Source organism: Grus americana, chromosome 3 (genome assembly GCF_028858705.1).
Source record: "Grus americana isolate bGruAme1 chromosome 3, bGruAme1.mat, whole genome shotgun sequence".
NCBI classification, from domain to species: Eukaryota; Metazoa; Chordata; class Aves; order Gruiformes; family Gruidae; genus Grus; species Grus americana.
This window is the reverse complement of record NC_072854.1, coordinates 49,172,846-49,194,706: the sequence shown is the minus strand read 5'-3', so window position 1 is coordinate 49,194,706 and position 21,861 is coordinate 49,172,846. Positions and strand designations below refer to the sequence as shown.

At 42.0% G+C, this 21,861-nt stretch overlaps 1 protein-coding gene across 2 annotated transcripts in view; it reads right to left on the bottom strand.

The window, feature by feature from the left end:
- PRDM1 (PR/SET domain 1) overlaps positions 1 to 21,861 on the bottom strand; it is a 103,204-nt gene that overhangs the window by 46,553 nt on the left and 34,790 nt on the right. Inside the window, exon 1 of one of the 2 annotated variants that reach the window (XM_054821872.1) lies at positions 9,149 to 9,427. The exons of the other annotated variant lie outside the window; for it this stretch is intronic. The gene's annotated coding sequence lies outside the window, so the exon portion shown is untranslated. Of the gene's footprint in view, positions 1 to 9,148; positions 9,428 to 21,861 lie in introns of those variants that run through there. 2 annotated transcript variants of the gene reach the window in all.

The window sequence follows — 21,861 nt, the reverse complement described above, 5'->3', positions numbered from 1 at the left end:
AAATGTGAAGCCTAAGATTTTTAAGATGTTATCTGGAAGATGTTTAGATCATGGAATACTTTTATTGAAAACAGACATATGTATTTTTACGCATCTACTGATGTACCCACACACATAAAATATATGCCTACTAAATTCTTTTATGGGCAAGAACAGAGCAGTCTGCAACCTGCAGAGGTTTTGCAGAGTTCAGTCCCCCTGCCTCAGCATTTTAACTTTTCCAGACTTTTGCCCAGAATACGTGTGGATCCTTGAGAAAGCCCCACCAATTCTCACCCCACCCCCCTACCCCGGGAAACGCCGCCCGAGGACGTAACAACCAGGGAGCGTCTGCACCCAGACTCACCTGTGAGCTCTCAGATGCAAAAATGCAGAAGCAATGTAAAATACACTGACTTCTCTTGTACCTCTATGTATATATAAGAAATGGGATCCCGCAGTACTTGTGCCATCTAATCTCTGATTTTTTTTTTCAAAACACAATGATTTAAATGCAACCGCGGCACTTCTGCAGAGCTACAGGACTTGATGCAGTTTGCTGGACGTACTGACTTTACATTTATATAAGCAAACACTGTTCACCTTCACAGTCAGTCTATCCCTTCTTGATGTCACGCCCGATGTCACCACTGACGGCACTCAGGCGAAGGTGTAAGAGCTGCCTCTTCCCTTTGGCGCTGCTGAGGCGTGGAGCTGCGAGTGCCACGGCAGCTGGGAGCTGGCCTTGCTTTAAGCCCCACGGGACCATGCCCCGTGCCCCAACACCCACGGCGTGCTCTAGGGGCACCCACGCGTGCTCTGGGGGCACCCAAGTGTGCACGGGACGCTGCCGCCTCTGCGGACCCCGAGGTCTCGCTCGGTCCTTGGCAGCTCCGTTGAGATGCTGGTGAGGCAACAAAGGGCAGCCCGGCTTTGGCCGCAGCACGGGGAGAGGGTCCCGCCGGGAGAAAAGCCACCCACCAGGCTGGAGGAACCCATGCTGAATCCACGACGGGAGAGGTGTTAGTTGGCAGCGCTGAGGATGCCAAGGAAACGTATTTCAGGGCAAAGCAAAGGGGCAAGTTAAGCATCTGCGAGTTCTCTCGGGGTGGGTTAGACAGTGATAGTAAGGCAGTTTATCCCCAAGAGCTTTCTCCTCGCTGGAGGTGTTGAGTTAACTGGCGGTGACCTCCCACTGACCCACAGGCAGCATCTGCAAGTGGTGCGCGGCGGTGGCAGCCAGGAAGCACTTCTCCCAAACAGCGCCCTTTCAAAACACCACTCCGAAAAGCAACGGCTGAGGTGACCCAGGAGTCAGCCGCCCAGCCCCGTCCAGCATGGAGGACGTCTCCCTTCACCCTCCTGGGGTTTCATCCATCTTCATTTGCTTTTTCTTGCTGCCATTTCCTCTGACTTTTCAAACTTGGGACACTGGTAGCTATTATTCATTCTCTTGTTTCTTACCAGCCGCGCAGCAAAGAGCTGCGGCTTGCTATCAATAAATACCACCTCAGTGCTTATTTAGCCATTATTTTAATTGCTGATTTTTTTCTGCTCAGGTATCTCTTGGGCAAAAGCAGGTTTTACTGCATTATTACAGTTTAGATTTCTAAGAGAGAAACATCTCAGTGCAATTATTAAATGTCACTCTGGGTAGCCACAAAATAACTTGCTAATGAAAACTCTGAATAGGAATGAAAATATAACTGAGGTATGAAGAAAGTAACCATCCAAACCATTTGAGGTTAAGCAAGTATGAACAAACATCTTCACTGTGCACCCTTTTTGGCTATAAAAAGGGTGAAGAGGTGAACAGCGGGACTTATCCCTTCCACCACGAACAATGGTGTAAACACCAGAGGCTCTCCAACTTCTAGCTATAACAAATCATTTAGCTCTGGGTAATTCCAATAATTTTAGTCAGCAACTTGCAAAACTGCATAACTTGCACTCCATTGACATGCATTTGAGTCATCTCGTTCCCACATCTGGTTAAGAGGAGACTGATAACATATTTTGATTTCACGGTGGGGAGGGGGAGAGCTAGCCCTTCTCTTCCTCTCTACTTCTGGGTGGTTTGGAAGGGATGGGGGAGAAAAGGAGGTGCTGGGGTGGGGGAGAGAATTGGGGGAGAGACAGAAAAGTCAGCAGGAGTCCTGGTAGCAGATTTGGGTGTGGGATCACATCCTCCATTCTATGAACGGACCCCAAAACTCATACCTGAACCCTCCTCCCCATACATGAGAAGGCAGGCTGTCCAGTTTGCATTAGTGGATAATGTTGGTGGGGAAGGCATACAAACGTGCAGCTGATGACAAGAATCTCACCGCTCAATAGAAAAGAGAGAAAGAGTCAGACATTTTGCGTAAGAGGAAGAGATCGAATGACTTCCCCAAGGTTTCACTGAAAGCAGACAGCAGAGATGGGAGCTGAACCCACGCATCCTGAATCACAGCCCTTCGTCTCAATCACAAGACCCTCCTTCCTCTTGTGTGTTTTGCACTATCTAGAGTAATCAAGAAAATGACTGCCTTGCCCTCCTAAATCAGGAATTGAATACTAAACCTATAAATCATCTAGAAAATTCAGATATCTTGACGGAAGGGCAATGGGTTCCAAAGAAATGACAAACCTTGCTATTGCTCAGGAAGAGGGGTGTCATTTCCTATGCTGGTCATGCGTGTTGAATCAAGATCAATTTAGATGGCAATAGGTTAGAAAACGCAGAGTCTTTCTTAGAAAAGCTGCAAAAGGGCACATCTATGTCATGCAGCACGCTCTGCTGCAATGCCCGCAGAGCCAGCTCCAAGCCTGCTGACTGTGGAAGAGTGCAGTGTCGTGAGGGGCATCGCTGCATCGAGAGCGGTGCAGGTACATTAGCAGCTAAGTTTATAAGCCTTACTGCTCAGGAAGGCACACAATTTTAAGTCCATGGACATATTATACTATTTCTAAGGCTACCTCAATCACTGCTTATGCTGTTGAAGGCTGCTGAACCTCATTCCATCATGCAAAGCAAGCATGAGGTTTCTTGCTTTCTGGCTTTGCCAAGGCTGGGAAAGGATACGGCTGTGGTCTATAAATATGTCATGGGGTAAACAGCGAGGAACTATTTCTTGAGCTATTTCAGCTGAAGATTTTCACTCAAGAACAAAACTGGCCTGAGCAAGTTCAGGCCAGAAGTTCTTTAGTCTGAGAGGGGCTCTTTCATCACAGCGATGGAGAAAAAAATCCTAGCCTTGGTAAGACAGCCCTTGTTCATTAGTGAAACGATTTTTTTATGAAGTTGCCTTTCCCATCAGGAGCTTGGGCTGAGTGACCAGGCAGACCTCCTCTAGACTCATCTTTTCTAGGGAATCTTCTAAGAGATTTCTAAGACATATCACAGTGGTCTAGACATTTGGATACTTCCAGAAGGATGAGCTAGTAAAGCATTATGCATACATTTTTCAAAACAGACCACACATAATGAAACAAAACAGAATTTTCCACTTTTGGAGAAAACTCTAGCTGACTGAGCAGTATACATGCATATGCATGCCCATGAACACACTCTATTTTCATTATCGAGACCATCTTCAAGCAATTTCTCACTCTTCTAATGCATTTATTTTATGTAAAACAGATGCAGGTCTTTGGGGTAGGCTTTGTCATTTAGTCTTAGATTGTTCCTTTTAGAACGTTCTTAGACCTTTCCTTTTAATTAAAATGGGAAATACAAATTTCCTCATCTAGTTCCAGGCCTGACGCCCACTAGCACAAGCAGCCGTCTGCAGATTCAGATGGAACCCTTGCAGCATCCCACAATAAGTCCGCTGGTTGAATTCAGGATCTTCAGACACGTATAAATCAGTGCAGCTCCACTGAGCCGTGCCCATTTACACCAGCTGTAAAGAAGTTCAACTAGTGGCAACGTATCTGGCCCATGTTCCTCAAACAAGTCCTGAAACCCCACTGCAGACTGTTACATTAGTACTATTTAATACCGGCACAGCTGATGAGAATGCCACCCTTGGTGGCACCACCTTTTAAAGTCACTGCTACGTGCTGTGCCCAGCGGGATGAAGAACAACTAAATGCGAAAAGTAGCAAATGTTGCAAATGGAGATTATTAAACTGCACTAGAAGTGAACTGGGAGGGGGGAAAACCCCACTGATCCTTAATGCAAAATAATTCAGGCCTATCTTTCTAATTCAAATATTTAAAAAAAAAAAAAAAGTCTTCCCTTTTCTTTCCCTCCCCAAATGAAGGCAAAAGCAAGCATTTCCTTTCCTGATGGTGGAAGTGATACCAAGTATTATGTTAGTATTAAGTGAACTTCCTCCCATCCATTTCTGTTGAGTTAATGTCCTCTGACTCCAATGCCATTAATAAAAGCGGGCTGATCAGTTCCGACAAACTAAACCCTTGTGAGTTTACAGACACAATTGCTTCAGGCTCCCCCTACGGTTGATCAGATAGGGTGTCTTTTGAACGGACTCAAAGAAACGCATTTTCACACCTGTCAGGCCCAGATTAATATCCCTCCTAATTGCACTTTAGGAACGGCTAATTAGTTCTAGTTATAGAAGCTTTCGTGGGTAAGGGGGAGAAGCAGCCTGTTATCACCAGCAGGACTCATTGTTCCCCTGAATAGATTCGTGTCCCAAACTGGGTTTGCGTCAGCGGTTTGACTGGAAGCCCTGCTGCACGCCACTGCAATGACGCCTTTATCCTAGCCCCCAACCCGCTTTATTGACGACGGACACAGCAGAGGTGACCATGATCATAAAAGGAAAATAAACTAGCGCTATGCTGAGATGACAAAGCCTCACACCCATTTTCAAGCCAGAAGCGGTTTGCTGAAATTTCTTAATTATCCCAATTTATTTTTTGTCTAAGATAAAATTCCCTTTTTGCTCTAAAGGGATAGCACTTCATTTGTAATAAAACACATGCTTAAGCAAGGAAAAAAAAAAAAAAGCCCAATAATGTTGCTGAATTTGCAAAAGCGGGATAAGTAACGTTCTGGCCTTGAAGCAGCAGCCTGCAGAGCGACGACTGCAGCGCCAACACCACCGGTGGGACACTTGAAAACAAGTCAGGGACCAAGGGTTAGTCCAGCCATTCGAACGTGACAGGAAGGCTAGTTAATAAACACCAGCTAACCCCTTCAATTACAGCAATAAATTGTTCAATTGGTTAAATGTCCACAGGTTCTGCCCCAAACACTGCTGTGAACTGTTTAATTAGCAAACTCTTGCATCACTGGACAAACAGATCTTGGCGAGCGCGGGGGGACGCTCGGCCCCCGGAGAGCGAGAGGCGCTGGTGCCCCGTGCAGCTGGGCTTTGCAGGGCTCGCCTCTGCACCACGCGACCCGCAACGCTTTAACAGCTCTGAAGATTATTCTTTCATTGGTGCTGATTTTTCAAAACAGAATTAAGACCGTAGGGGCCAAATATAGTTCAATCACCATTCTTTCCCCATCAGTTTTCTGTATTTCGATAAGACGCCCCACAAATTACAACTTCTCACCTGCCGCAAGATTAGATAGCTGCGCGTGCGATACGGGCTATACAGCACAGGAGATACCAAGTACCTGGAAACTGCATGCTGTACAAAACAGATCTGCAGATTAAAAGTCAGCGGGCTTATTTCTTGAAAATATTTAACATGCTAAATTTGGGATTATCTGACTAAGAGTTGAGAACATTCAAAGCCTTGTCAAATGATTTATCATAGAGATCCCTGCTGGCTACCAAGGCTATTTATACTCATGAGGCATATGCCACCATAATATTAAAAAATTCTAATACAGAAAAAAGGTTTTGGTAAAAGCTATCTTACAAAAAAAAAAGTTATTTCCAGTCAATGAAGCGACAAGTTTAAGTTGATCACTGAGGATCAATTGAGAGTTAAAGACTGACATAAGTTGCCTTCATTGGACCTTTGATCACTTTGATGAACCACTGATTCTACATACTCTGTTATTAACTAAAAAACACACACTGTTGGAGGGGAAAAGATGTGTGGTTTTTAAATTTTTTTTATATTAATTAGCTCCATTTACCAGGAGTTTCATGTCTGAAAAACAACCAGTCAAAGGAGGCAAGTACTATTTCTTATGTTTACACAATGAGGAGAAATTGCATTTCCCTGCTGAAGTTTTCTTAATGAACTACAACAGAGGTAAATTTATCACAGTTGGGAGTAAAATCCATACAGTGGCTGCCTGTGGAAAGCTGTAAGTGATCGCTCCCTGTCTCTCTAGCAAAAGTATTTCTTTGGAAAAGCGCTTTAGGCAGAAAAGTGCATTTAGAACCAGATTTTTTATAACTGAGGAAATCTACCATTTTGCACTTCTGCTTGAGAGGTTTGAGCCTGGATCCTCAAAGGATATCCAAAGCACAGACAGGCAACTCAGTTTATTGGGGGAGGATGGAGTTGTACTACACCCCATCTTCCACTTTGCAAAAAAATGCAGAAATCATGCTGTTGAACTGAGCTCAGGATGCTTCTGGCTGAGCTTGCTGGCTCCTGGGAGTCCTCTCCTGAGCACCGTCTTCTCCCAGTGAGCCATCTGGAGAGCCTCAGCACCTAACTCAGGCTCGAAGATTCTCCTCCAGGTACCTCCCACGAGGGTCCACATCCACTCTGGGATGCCTGTAGGTTGAGCAGTGCCTCACGTTTAAGGACATAAATGGTCTTAGTTGATTCGGCATGGGCATCTCACGGAGCTAAGCAAAGCACACTTAAATTTGGATTTATAGGAAGACTTCTGTTGACTTCAGTAGTCAGTGGGTCAATCTTGTACAGAGTATTTTGTATGCAAATTTTAATCTTTCTGATGCCAGACCCAACAGAGAAAATGTACTGCAAAGAGATGCTTTACTGCTAACAAATTACATCAGCCACCTCACATTTTTACATGGTACTTAATGTTAAAGAAAATAGTTCTGTCAAATCAGTACCATTAAAAGCTGTATGCTCACTTAAACAGCTGACCGAATCCAGGGGGTTAATATCCCGGCCTCAGGAATCCTCAGGAATGGACAATTTAGGGAGTTTTTGTGGGTTTGGGGTTTTTTTGGTGGTTTTGTTGTTGTTGTTGTTGGTTGTTTGTTTGGGGTTTTTTGGTAGTTTTGTAGCACTAAGCAAATTAACATCTCTGAAAAGTCCCAGGGTCTCAGGACAGGCTTTCAGCTGACACCGATTAGCATAACCTCACTGAATTAAATACGCTGAAGCAATTCAGGCCATTGAGAATCCATGGGGGCTGGGTGGGGAGAAACTGCAAATTAGGAAAAGAATAGAGAACACAATACCAGCACTGATGTCCTGGCACACGGGCTTTTATTCTGGAGATAGTTTACAAGCAGTTCCTAACCTTTGGACTCCAGACAGTCTGTAGAACCAACAGGAGGAGGAGGAGGAGGAGGTTCAAGATTTGGTCTGAACTTTCCATCCAGCCCCGGCACTGTCAATATTTGGAAGGTGCACTGGAACTCATAAAGTTGCCATAAAATGGATGTTAGTGAAACAAAACAAAACAAAAAATACCCCTGAAACTTGCATTCATAAAGTAATTTTAGGCTTTACTACTTTAATCCAAAAAGGTATTAAGGAGATTAAATATTTATAATTTTGCTATGCTTAAAAGAGGAATTTCCCAGCAAACTAGCTGGTGCATTTTTGTTTAATAAACATGGAGTCCAACACCAGCCTCTCATTCCAGATTTCTAATTTCAGATTCACTTCAAAAATTTTGATTTATAGTCTTAACCTTTCTGCACCCTAAGCTGGGTTAACAGAGTAATTCATAGAAATGGTCCATGTGTGATTTTTCTGCCTAAAAAAAAAATGACTGGAGAATTCACAAAACGAAATAATCTATGTTTCAGCCCTGTCAATATTTAGTTGATCTGTTTAAAATGTATCTTCACTCTTATTTCATTCTCCATTATAGATCAATTCTGTTATCATATCAAATTGTACTTGTACATTAATAAGTCTATCAAGAAAAAATTATTTTAACAAAAAACCTCCAAGCTACAAATTGTTTTGTTCTTTGATAGTCATTTTAGAAGACTAAAAAAGAAAATATTTACGGCTATGTATTTTATTTTGTGAATGAAAGATTCTTAAAATAATCATTATGTACTCTAGAGGCTTTCATGACATGTTAACTAGAAAGTGACATTTACTATTAACTTAATTGACAGAGCCTTTGTGCAACCAAAGTCAAATGAAGTATACTGTTAATAAACAACACAAAAATAAAAGAGAAAGTTATTGTTTAATTCTCTCATCGTTTTGTTTCCTGTCACACGTTTAATGCTCTAAGTCACAGGGAACTTCACTGAATTAAATGTATTTACACCATTGCAAGGATAACCTAAACGAAGAGAGAGTTGAATGCCCAATAATGTTTTAACAAAGAATTTTTATCTGATTAATAAAAATACCTTGAATGCATCAAATGCTAAACTTCTGTCCTGAAAGGAGGCTTCTTTTGTGAGCAGTAGATGCTATAAAGTTTTAAACCCATTTCTTTATTCAAAGCTAACAATCTCATTTGTTTGTCACTTAATTCATCAAGGGAGGAAAAGTTAGTCTGAAAAAATAATCACAAAGAGACAATTTCTAAAGTACTTCATATATCTCCTACTAGCCATGGTCAAAAACCTGAAATACCAACTTACTCTGTCCATAACTGTGAAAAAAACCCAAAATACATTGGTTTTGCTCTAGATGTGCTTTTGAAGCCTTCCATGCTTCTGGGTTTCTACCTGTAGGAACGAATAATTGGCTTATGCTCAACAAAAGTCTACTTTTCTTATTTCAAATGCACAGAGGGAATTTGTGTTTGCCATTTAAAAAAAAATGAGACAATTACAACTCATCCAGAACCAGAGTTTTTATAACAGTTCAAGAACTATTCAGATTACAGATACTAACTGAACCCATTTGTAAGCCAAGAAGATTAATCGAGCTGACTATGCAATCCTATACACTGCAAGAACTGTGCTTGGGTGAGAGGTCTCTCCCATACATAAAATGTAAATTTTCCCCTTGGTAAAAGTTCAGAAAACAAGATTGTTATCCCATATGCCTTATGACAAGCAATTTCCACAAAGTTTTCAAAGCCCCCAGCATATAAGCAAGATCCACAGAGTTTTGACTCACCTGATCTATTAGGTTTTTGCCTTGTACAGAAAGCTCAAAGTTTCAGCACTATCTTGCCCCTTCATTCCGTACAGAGTATCTCCGCACAGTAACTTCCTGCGTAAAGCATGATCTTGCCTATTTCTCTCCCCTTTCTCCAAGCATGAAAGCAAAGTTACGCCAACTATCCTGAGCAGCTTTATACTGCATCAAGCACCTGTTCAGACAACAGTCAGTTAAAAAATCAAAGTAACAGCTGAGTTGAGGTCAGCCACCCTGCGAACTTCAGGACATACTCAGAGACCCCACTACCGTCATCCCTCCCGTCTTTATTTGAAAATAGCAGCTCTAGTAACGTGATGCCTTCCTTCCCTCCCCTGTTTGAGCAGGCAGTGAAAGCCCTCCTGCTGTCTTCTACTCCTAAGAAGAAAGCATTAGTCTCCAACCTGCCCTACGCCTGTCTGCAGAAATAAGACAACTCATCCCACACTGATGGTGTTTGTTTAAGGAGCACGGCTTCAACAGAGTGGGTTAACCATTAGCTAGCGCCCGTCCAGATCGTATTACACTCACTATGCATACTTGTTAAGGTATCCTTAAATTAAGTTTAGTTTAAGACCAGCACTTGGGTCACTTAGTCTTCTCTAAGCATCGCTAAAGGGCTTAACACAGAACATCGTGATGCACGCTGAGCCAGCCTTGGGCGCAAGCTCCGCATTTGTAGAAATGACGGTTGTCAAATACTTCACGTACACAACTCAAATGTTTATTACTGATTCCAAAAACTGCTCAAAAGGAATTCATGGGCACTAAAAACTCATACTAGATGTTTGCAGATTTAACAAACGTCCCTAAAACCAGTGCATGCAAACGTTCCCCTACATTCATCCATAAGCTACTCAACTCTAGAGGCTGAAAATAGCAGCTGCCTTCCTAAAAAACAGTGGAAAGTTACCATGCTTCTTCAAATCTTTTTTTCTAGGTTCTCACAAGTTACTCGTGCTGGTCAGAAAACTGCTTAACGCTGCCATTATTTCATATTAACCTAAATCTTGACAAAAACCTTAGCTGCAATGATACTCTGTCATGTCGCACAAATTATTTTGTCAAGCCCAAAGCACAACATTTATTATTATGGACTTTTATTACAAAACCATCTAGAAGCCACAAGCAAGATCACTGTGCCAGGCATCACGTGAACGCGCAGAAAGAAACCTCACCACCTCAAAGAGTTTCCAATCACATAGAGAAGGGAGGCACAAAGTGAAAGAAGGGAAGTGGCATTACCTTCACTTCACAGGACAAAGAGAGTATGTATTGTGGCTTAGAAAGATTAAGCCCCTTCTCCCGCAACTTTAGACTTAGCACGGCAGCTATTAACGTTATAGGGCTTTTTATGCGTGCCAGGGCTCACCGGCGCCAGGACTGAAGCACAAGGGATTGTCAATCTCCAGTAATTTAGTCTAAAACAAGACATAGGAACTGAACACGCATCTCTCCTATGACCTACCCAGGACTTTAACAACCCCAGCTTTACCCCATTTTTACACCTATACACCCTTCTTCTTGTGACAGTTGGTGCTACCCTGTTCCTGGTTTATATTAATTCAAGATCCAAATCTAGTGCCTAGCTTTTCAATCTTCGTAGCACAAATAAGATTAATTTTTAATTTTAAGGCCCTGATTCAGCAAAACATTCAACTACGTGCTTAATTCCATCCCTATTCAGTAAAGTACTTAAGTATTTGCTTAATTCTCATTTACTCGCTGAGACTTGAACATGTGCTTAAAGATAAGCCTCTTCTTAAGTACTTTGCTGAACTAGGGCCTAAACTGTGACCTAGGAGCCAGGAAGAAAAGAAAAAAATAGATCAATAACGTCTAGTGTTATTTTCTCACAAATATTAGGCTAGTTGAAAGGAAAAGATGAAGAAAACATAGAAATAAGAATCACTTTGATTCAAGTAGTACATACAGTTAGTACAGTTGTTTTGCAGGAAGAGGCAAATTCTATAATATCCTACTAAGAAATATCTCTTTTAAAATTCCTTCTCATTGCCCATTTATATCTGCAAACATGCATTATAGCAATGTGTTGAATCAACCACTCACTCTCAGTTACATGATTGGAATCTTGAAGTTTTCCAAGCTAGGTACCTGATGATTAAGTATAAAATAAAATTTAGAGCAGAATCCAATTTAATGAGTACAGTTAAATAGAATTTGGTTTTGTATTATCTTAAGACATAAATAATGGAGAAATTGGGAAGATACCAGGGAAGGGACCCCATGGTAAAAGCAAGAATTAAAAAAAAAAAAAAAAAAAAAGACTCTGGTACTCCACTAGGAAGAAACGGCTAGAATTTAGTCATCATCAACAGAGACCATGCAGACACTGCGTAATACATTCCCTCTCTAAAAGGTGTCATCATGGGTGGCTCCTTGGGCCAGCATGGAGATAATACAAGATCCAGATCAAAGGAGCCCTTGGTAGGTAGGAGAAGATGTGTCGACACAGCTACGCTTAGGCTTAGATAGCAGAAAAGGCAAAATATTACTTTATTTCAAAAAAGACAAATATATTGGCTAGTGGCTTATTTTCTTACGTATTTGTCTGCCCTACCCTTATGACCCTGAATCATTCCATAAAGCATGCTTCTCCAGTGGTATGATCCTAAACTGACCAAACATACCCTTTTTACTGCAGGCTCACTATTCAAACTAAAGCCACCTTGCCTGTGTCAAGGATATCAATATGAATTCAACTGACACGGCCAGAAAACAGTGGGAAGCTACAAGTCCAGAAAAATACCTGCAGACAAAACTTACATTCTATTTCTTCCAACGTTTCACTAGCAAAAAAGTTTGGTTGAGCCCAAGTACTAAAACTGAATACATACTGCTGAACTGTAGAAAGATGCTTTCACCGTGTGTGCCCATGCAACTGGAACTGGATGCCCCAGATGACTTCCACCCTCGGAGAAACTGGCCCATTAGCATTTTGCCAGGAAAAGGTTCTCACAGATAAAGCATTTTGCCAGGAAAAGGTTCCTTCTCACAAATAAAGACCAACCACACATCACTGGCAGGTCATCTGTTGGGAAGTCTTTCATGTCAGCTGCTGCTGCTGCTCTTCCTTCAGGAACTGCTGTTCCTCTGTAGCTGGGGTCACTGTTTTCATCTACCTTTTGATTTCTAGCAAACAGGAATGCTATTTAATCTTTGCAATTCCTAACTTACACATATGCTGAACTTCATGCACCGTGAATGGTACATAAAGCTAAAACATATGCCTAAGCGCCTGCAGGATTGAGGCCTAAAAACCTGAGCATTTACTAGCTATTACCCTTTTGATGGATCCATCCCACTATAACAATGGATAAAAGTGTTTATAAAAAAAAGCTTTGAAGATGAGAGATACTCCGTAAGTACGTGTGTGGGGTAGGGGAAGTGGAAAGGGCTAGAGACACAGATTGCGTTGGCCATCCTGATGTTTGCCATAGAAACCACACATCATTATTAGCAGCTGTAGGATTAAGAAGCCTATGCGGTTGAGGAGGTTCCTCATATTTTGGACGAGCACAGCCAGATAGCAGAGGGTGCAGTTCCTCAGCTTCCACCTCAGTTTCGTTTTCGAAAGGTAGATGCCCCACGTGGACACACGGTTCCTCAGAAGGCTCAGCTGTGGCGATACCCACACTCACACAGCCACCCCTGTCAACGTGGCCTTTGTCTCTCTCCTGCCCGTGCGGCCGCGGTCATGGCCAACGGCTAAGATAGAGGATGCTGAAGGGATGAAAAATGTTTAATCTGTATTCCCGTTGTCAGAAGGGTAGGAAAGGTCACCTGGCGCTCCCCTTCAATCACAGGCAGAGCCAGGTACCTGCCGTCCAGGGCTGTGGAGATACAAAATATTTTCTAACAAAAAGAAACTGGATCACTTGCCTGGGGGAGCCGTAACATTTATTCTGACGACAATGAAAGACGGCTTTGATCACCGCAGCGGCCGTACGGTTCTGATTGCAGACGGCATGCCCACCTCAACACAGTTACGACGCGCGTACCGGCCTCCTTCCTCCCGCCAGGCTGGATGTCAGGCTAATCAGTTTGATCTGACAGATTTTAATTAAATTAATTAAGGCCTTTCTGAATGGACTTGATTAGTGTTCCATAGAGGAATCCCTTGTGAAAAGAAACCCTGTCAGGAAAGGCACTAATATTTTTCTCCTCTCACAATGAGAAGTTTCTTGGGTTGTTACTGAATTTTTTACACCATTAAAAAAAGTACTTTATAAACACAAAGCATATGATGGTTTTTGAAGCTTGACACCCAATTATATTAAATTAACAATAGCCGTCTTCAAACAAACAGAAGATTTTCATGTCCTCTTTCAAACAGTTTTGTTACTCTGCAGTTACTGCCAACTCCAGCATTTCAAGTAAGACCACTTATTCTGATTTAAACAGAAATACGCAAAATCAAGATGCAAACCAATCCTGATCACTTCCAATCAACCTTCTCAGAGTGCCTTCTTGTACAAATACTGGAAACTCATCATGTGTAGAAATGTGGTGCTGCTAACACTGTAAGAGGTCCCCTTGTTTCCCACATTGGTCTGCGCAAGAACGAAGTCCATTTTTGTTCCACAGGACTTGACTGAGATGGTGTTGGCATCATTTTGAAAGGTTCAATATGGGCAAAATCCCCTCTTGTCCGCACAGACGCAACAGCACGGCCGAGTTAAAAGGCATCATTTTGCTTCCCATCCCACATTTGTGATCTGCAAAAGCGCTGAAGCTGGAAATCCCCTGGTGCTGGTAAATGACAAACAGTGGTCACAGTGACACCATCCTCAAGAGATGTCCCACTGCCCGGGACAGGCACAGCTCATGCACGTTAAATAGCAGGTTCTGCAGCTAGTGGTGACCACTGCTGTATCAGAGCTAGTCAAATGGACGTGTGCTTCAGAAGCCTATTAAAAAGTGCCATGAAATCCTAAATTTACAAATAGAAGAGCTCGTTGTACTGTATTTACAGTAGGGGCATCCTTGACTAGATTATAACCATAACATTGCAGGTAATTCTTATGGCTAGTTTAAATTAAATGTACTTTGAAAAATATACTCACCTCTAAATCTTTTTTTAATTTTTCCTTATATACCAGGCAGAAAGTGGACTCCTCTACCCACTTTTCATATCGCCTGTTTCTCCCCACTTTGTAGGTTTAATTTAACAGTAAATGAAGCTTCCCAAGAGTTGCAAAGGATTTGGAATTCAACCTCAGAGGAAGTAGCAGTGATCTTGTTGTGACTGAAAGGATGCTAAGAGCTCAGGTGCTGGAAAACCATGGCTTCATCTACCAACACTTCCTTTTCCTCTGAAGCCAGAGCAGTCATTCAGAACACTTGATCTTGAAGTGTCAAATGATGGTAAGCCCTACAAATTTTTTTTCTGACACAGGCTGAACAGGGGAAGGGAACTCTGAGGTGGGAAGATGCTGCATTTGGAATGGAAGTCAAAATGAAGAAGAAAAAATAAAGCAATAGGAAAAGGATAGAAAAAGGAGGCAAAAAGGGTCGAGCAGTAAGCTAGAGAGAGAAGATGAAGACATGAGGTATTCTGAGGGACAGAGTGAATGAGATAAAACAAGAGGTAAGGCTGATGTCCTCCAAAGAAAGAAAAGATCCTGAAAAAGAGAAAATAGTGTTAACAGGCACCTACTGTATTAAGTAAGAAAGAGGGAAGAAGAAAAAGAAAAGGCCATTATAATTTTTATTCCATGCCCCTCTCTTTATTTTTAGTTTTTCCATTTTATTTTCAACATATCCATCACAAGAAAATCCTATGTTTTGCTAAGTCAACACCCATTTACTATAGTGTTTCAATAAACAAAAGCTATTCTAGCTTATCTGCTGGTTAGTCTGAATCCAGCAGACCTAAATGTGTTTTCTGGTGCTATTGTGATTAGAGTCTCACAGTTTTCTGAAGTTCAAATTCATTTATTCTGAGCTTGAGCCAATAACTAAAGTCTTCTCCTTGTCCTGAGATTAGATTTAGATGTCGATGTACAAATTCCACTCTCAAAACCATACCTGGTTGCAGCATCTGTTGCAGTTTTATTCTCACGACTACACTCAGACAAGAAGTATAAATTGGCTAGAGTGTAATTCTGTCTAGTAATTTCACCAGAAACATCTATTTTGAGACTTTTGGGGCTATTTTAGAAATGCCTCGAGGAAAGAAAGCAGATAAACAAAGAGGGATAGATTTGCCTTTGCAGGAAACAAGAAAGGCTTTGTTTAATAAATTATACAAAGAAAGATAGGTTGCAATAAAAAAGACACATCCAGGAAGAAAAAAGAATTCAGTGCAACTGACCTTCAAGTTCCCTCTACTCTTTCATTAACTGTCCACTGAGGTGATCCCTGGCCAAATACGGGCAATTCAGAGCCTGTCATAGAATTACAAGATGAATTAGGGACTGTTGCCACAAATTTACAGCTACCAAGGCCTCTGCTGATTAAATTTTCCCAGACTTGAAAGTAATTTCACTGGAAACACTCTTAATGTGGCCCCAAGATCAGCATCATGACAAATGAGGATGGGGAGTAACACTTTTCCCTTCCAATTATCAGATGATTTTTTTTTTCTCCTGTGTGATTTGTAAGCAAATAGACATAATTTAAGCCATTGTGACATGAAAGTGCCAGATCTAACATGGATTGTTTGCATCCTAAAAAACTTCCCAGAAAAATCTCAGTTTTCAATTCGCTTAAGGAAAGGTGACTCCTGTATTTTCTTCTAACTTCTGACTTGCAGGCCTTATTAAACAACTTCAATTATCACACTGAACAACTACTGACTCACCGCGAAATCAATTGAAAAGCTAATGTAGTTGAAACTGTACACAGATACGCTCACTACAGGTGAGTAACTTTACATGCATGAGCAGTGTCACTGCACTCCGTGGCATAACTCATGTGCATAACTATTTGCAAAACCAGGGCCTCAGATTGCAAACTCACTGAAGCAGAAACCAGATCTTATCTGCCTGTAAAGCACCTGGCAGTGCACCTATCTTTGCCACTACATAAATTAATTATCATTAGCATCTGAATTTTGTCAGCTCCAGCATTCTCCCCTAACCTCAAACACTGAATTTCTTCCCAGAGTGATGTTTGTGCGCAGCGGATAGTAATACGCACGTGGATATTTAACTATTGTGGGATTTAATGTAGAGTTGTTTCAAAAAATTCAATACAAGATGAACATGTGTAAGACATCTGAAAATCTTCTAAGATCTGAGGTCTTGGTAGGGTAAGGGAAAACTTTCAAGGTAAAAAACATACTGAATTGAAATCCTGAAACACTTTGACCTTTAAACGGAACCTTCCTCCCCTCCTGAGGTTTAAGATAAGTTCAGCAAACGAAATTTCACCCTGGGTTTGACACATAATCTGCTAAATTACTGAAGAAATAGACAAACACTTTTTCCTTTAAAAAAATCTCAGCATAATTTTAGGGGAAAGACAGACCCCACTTCTCATAACTACTGACAATGGTTTCTACATACAAGCTTCCATAGAAGGTAAAGCACTTTTAGATTTTAACAGGAAATGCAAACTTAGAAAGACAGAAACAGTTGTGAAATAGCAGCTGGAAGATAAGGAACTCTGAACAAGATGACTTTTGGTCATCTGAAGAAAAGAATAGTCGTCTTCCTTAATCATTTCAGACTGATTGCTTCAGTTTGGTAATCTCACATTTCAATAGGTTTTTACTGCTGAACCTACAGAAACGGGGAGGAGGGATGGGAGGGGATGGGACTGGAAGTGCCAGTCAGTTCACTCAACTCTTTTGGTTCACCTCAGCTAACAGTTTTTAAAAGTTCTCCAGTTTTTCCTTCAGAACTCTAGCTGATTTCGCTTCCAATAGCAAAAAACCAACCATAAGCAAGTAAGTTGAAAGGAAAAAAAAAAATTATACTAGTATGCAGTTCTTTTTTTTTTTTCCCCTCAGGAAAAAAACAAATTTGAAGGGAACATTTCCATGTTTGATGATTTGCTGTTAAGCAAATCTTATTCATCAAGACAGCAGCTGGCTTTGATGCACGTATGGGTATTCAGTGCCACTCTTTTTCTGCCTCTGCTTTCTCTTCTGAGGTTCAGCCTTTGCTAGTGGACTATTTAGACAGCTCCTTCAACAGGCACAAAATACTGCAGTGACCAGTGAAAACTACTACATGTTCACCAGACCAAAACTAAACTGGAATGGAGAAAATAAACAAAACCAATAAAAAATAAGAAAAAGGAGTAAACTCTTCACTCATTTGTTTAGGTAAAACAGAAATCCTAACTTACTAATCACAGCAAAGACATTAATTTTAAGTGTAGTCACAAAGACCCCGATTAAAGTAGGTATTACACAAAAAGATTGTCTCATAAAAAAAAAAAACCACCAAACCCAAACCACCATTATTTTTTATTCTTGTCTGAGACCTGTTTGGATATGTATGCACACAAGAACTCTTTACCTGCTACCTAATGACACCACTGTCTAAAAGCTATTTTTCTTTTGTTGTTCCATAAATCACAAAAGCTCCACAAGTCAGTTTCTGGTAACACATCTTTCTTCAAATTCTTAGCTGGATCCGTAAAAAAAAACCTGATGAAAGTTTATTTGTGTTTACCATTTCTGTAGGCAGTGTGACGCCAAGTTCTACAGTGTAGAGCAATACTACTAATTCTTAAGCTTTAAGTCAAAGAAAACAGCATGGTTTTCAAGTCTGTAATAAAAAAATAAGGGAATGTCAGATTAAATCTGTCACAAAAAGAATTACAGAAATAACAATGTATGATTGAAATACAAACAATGACAATGAAATCTAATCTACTCTGAATCTTCGCCTCTTTCCCTGCTTGTGCTGCGTAATTGAAAACTGAATATGCTCACAATATCCCACCCCAGAGAGACAAGTCTCTCTCTTCACACAACATACACCACTTGGCATCTAATAACCATGTACATTAAAAAAAAAAAAAGTCATTTAACTCGGAAGAGTGACAAAAAGTACAACTGATACTTGACTACATAAGCACTTCCTTAAGTTGCGCATCATCTTGGGCGCTGCGTCCGCCTCAAGAAATAACCCTTGGTGGCAGCTACTTACTCACAGCTCTTCCTTCCCATTGAAAACACAAAGTGGAAACCTCACCTTGGATATAGGTCAGAACATAAAGTGTAGTCTGCTGGCCAGTGCCTAGCGCAGGTGTGAAGAAGGGCCGGCCGGCCGCTTTCACACTGAGACCTGCGCCAGCAGCTCAGAGTCCTTATCAAGTGAGAAAGTAGAGCAGAAGCTAAGAGAGTACATCTTTTAAGCAGGATATTTAGGAGCCTCTGCAATCCTTTTACCAGACACACAAATGCAACCTGGCTGCTTTTTTTTTTTTTTCTCCCCTCCACTCTAAAAATACTAACCCTTCTCCTGAACTAGTTGGAAGGGACTGGCGAAGGGGTGGAGCACGGGAAATCAGTGCAGCAAGTCACCTTTCAGCCACCTATGACATCAGCCTGCTGCCCTGATTCCTTCATTAATACCTTTGAGCTGAAAACAATGGCCCTGCCATTAAGCACCACACAGTTCGAGATAAGAAAGCCCTAAGCAGATAATAATCGGTGCATTTAGCTGGATTTCAAACATTCAGCTGCTTAATCATTTCTTCCTCACTGCATGCTACCCAAACACAGGGGGAATGCTTTGGATGCCTTGGGCTAAGGAAGAAGGAGCTGGGGTGTGGGGAAGAGGAGGGAGAGAGCGGAGCCACAGGATGGGGATTGGGGGGGAGAGGGGGATTTCATTGGCAATCCTCTCCCTGGGAAATGAAAACATTTCTTAATTGCCATTAGGGAAATAGGTTAAATACAGGCTTGGTAAGCTGCTAAGGGCTGGCTAACAGATTAGAGCGGATGGCTGTTTGAAGTATACTCATTTCCATTATATGACAGAGCAGGGAATTTTTATTTTCTTAATAGTCTTCAAAGACTGTTCCTGTCAGGCACTGGGTGTGAGACTGCTAGTTAGATTTTAACTAGTCACCTTCCAGCTGACGAAATGCGGCCCAATTCTCTGGCCCTGAAGTGACTGCTTTACTGCTTCATCCAAGGAAACAGAAACTGCAGGACATGCTGACGAGGATGGTATTGTAACATCTGCCTGCTTTGCTCACACAAAATAACAATGAGTAATTGCAGAATCAGAGAAACTAAAGACATGATGTGGCATACCTGCCACACCAGGAAAGGAGGGGAAAAAAGCATCTCGGGATCCCCAAACACTGAACAGACGCACGGGCTGAGCTCGGGCTTAACAGCAGTCCTACCAGGGCCAAGTAACTCCTCACCTCTGAAACCTTGGGGTGGTGAGTGGGAGTATGGGCAACTTATGAAACTCAAATGCCACCTCTTGCCTGCTAAGATCTTCCAAGCCTTGTCCTTCCCCACATTTCACCCAAGGCACCTCCTTCTGGTGGGTGCCCTTTCTCTTCACCTGTAGGTTCCTCAAAAGCCCCACCTCTAGCCTACAAATAGGATGCTGAAAAATGTTTCCAGCAAACTGAGCGGGAGCAAATGGAAACCAAGTTTCCCTCTAAATGGGCAGAGCCTTACTCATCCACAGAACTAAAAAACGGCTACCAGAAGTACACACTGCAAAGCTGAGACATCATCCCGTAATCCTTCGTCATGCAAAACTCCCTGGGGCATGAGTGGGAGTTTTATCTGAGTAAGGTCGGAGTTTTTTAAGGAAAGCCTTTGTTCTGGGGCTCCCTGAAGCCAATATACTGAACTATGCAAATGACCATGGATTGGCAGGTGAAGTCAACAGGGGGTCATTTGAAGAACAAGTTTCTGGCAGCAATGCTGGTTGCTGCCACCCCCCTCTTTCTACCTGCAGACATCTTTACCTTCCCCCACCCCAGTCTTCCCCAATGATAAAGACACCAGCATTTGTACAGCTGTGTGCAAAATGGATCATGGAGCTGCTCTGGCCGTAAACTACCCCGGATGGGCACTCTTCCACAAGCTTTAACTTACGCTCATGAACAACTCCAACGCAGGGAATGCTATGGCCATCATTTAATAAACAAGGAACAAGGACACACAGGCTACAGCCACAGCTGCAACCACTCTCTGGCACTGCAGGCTACTTGCCCAGAAGGGCCTATGCCTACCCTACCAGCATCTTTTAGCCTCTACGACAGGGCAGCATCCAAGTCATCTACCAGCAACAACGCCCGGTCTCTCTTTAACACTCCAACTGTGCCCAGGAATTGTCCAAACGAGTGTTGGTTGGGTCAGAGCAAAACTGCTAGCAACCATCCCCACCAGTTAGCAGTATAGATTTCCAGGACCTAGGGCTCCTTTGCCCAGTATGCTAGCTCCACTAACTCAGAGGCTCAGAGACCGATTTTTAAAGGTATTTTGTCTCCTCGGGGAACAGAGAACAGCCTAGAGTGAAATCTCTGCCATCTTTTGATATGTGCAGTGTGCATCCATCTGCATCATTGGCCATCTTAATGCATTTTAAAGTCTGATGCTAAGTGTCAGCTTCATCTGACTATATGTAAACTTCTCTGTTGCAGATGTCTGAAAGAGATTGATACACACGTCGTAAATGTTGGCTGGTTTTCTCTATGGAGCTCTGAGAGAACTGACTCAAATTCAAACACGTGAAGCTGGGTGAAAAATACATCACCCCAGCTCCCTGCCCAGAATCACACTGGAGACAAAGGGGGACCATGAAATTCAGTTTGGATGTTCTCTCTTCCAAATGCTTGCCACAAGATGAGACTTAAGGCACGCTTACCTGTGTGTGTAGATAGAAGATCACTGTGGAGCAGCAACCACATTGGTAACAAATGCTGTTGAAGGGTGTTTGCTCAGCTGTTGTGCTATCACGGATTCAGCCAGTGTGGGCAGAAAGCCCATTCATTTACATAGCACTCGCCGGTGTTTTTCACTTGGCTGGTAATCCCATGCGCTTCATTTGCATGGAGTGTATTTCCCAGGAATGCACTGGGTCTTGATCTGAAGTCAACAAATGGAAAAACCAACACTCTCCTTGGTTCTTGCTTCCCTTTACCACCTCTCATTCAGAAATGTTTTGCCTGCTTCCATATACATAAAGTATCTGTGAATTGACATAAATCCCTGACCTATGGATAGGTATTCTTCCTGGATAGTCCAAGAATTGACAGGAATATATATGTATGTGTATATATATGTGTGTGTGTGTATATATATGTGTATATATATGTGTATATACACACACACAGACGCACACCAGGGCAACTAGGGAACCAAGGTTATAGTATGATTGTTTTAAAGAGCCTGGGACAGATCCTTTGCATCTGCCAATCATTTCAGGTCAGAAGTTTTTACACTTTTTTTTCCTGTGACCACGTATTTAGCCACAGACAATCTAAACTAGCCACAGCATTGCCAGAAAGACAACTGAATAATAAAAGTATGCTTTTGCATGGTGGCCGCACGTGATGTCCTTAGCAGCTGAATGCAGCCATACTGGCTGGATGTGAGAAACACTGGTTTAGGTCCACGGAAATCAGTGGCAATGCACCAAGTTAGGCAAGCTGAGAATGTGCCTTTCGTATGAACTTCCGTAATACTGCCGAAATCTCTTTTTAAAAGAAGAATTATTAATACAGTGCTCATTTGT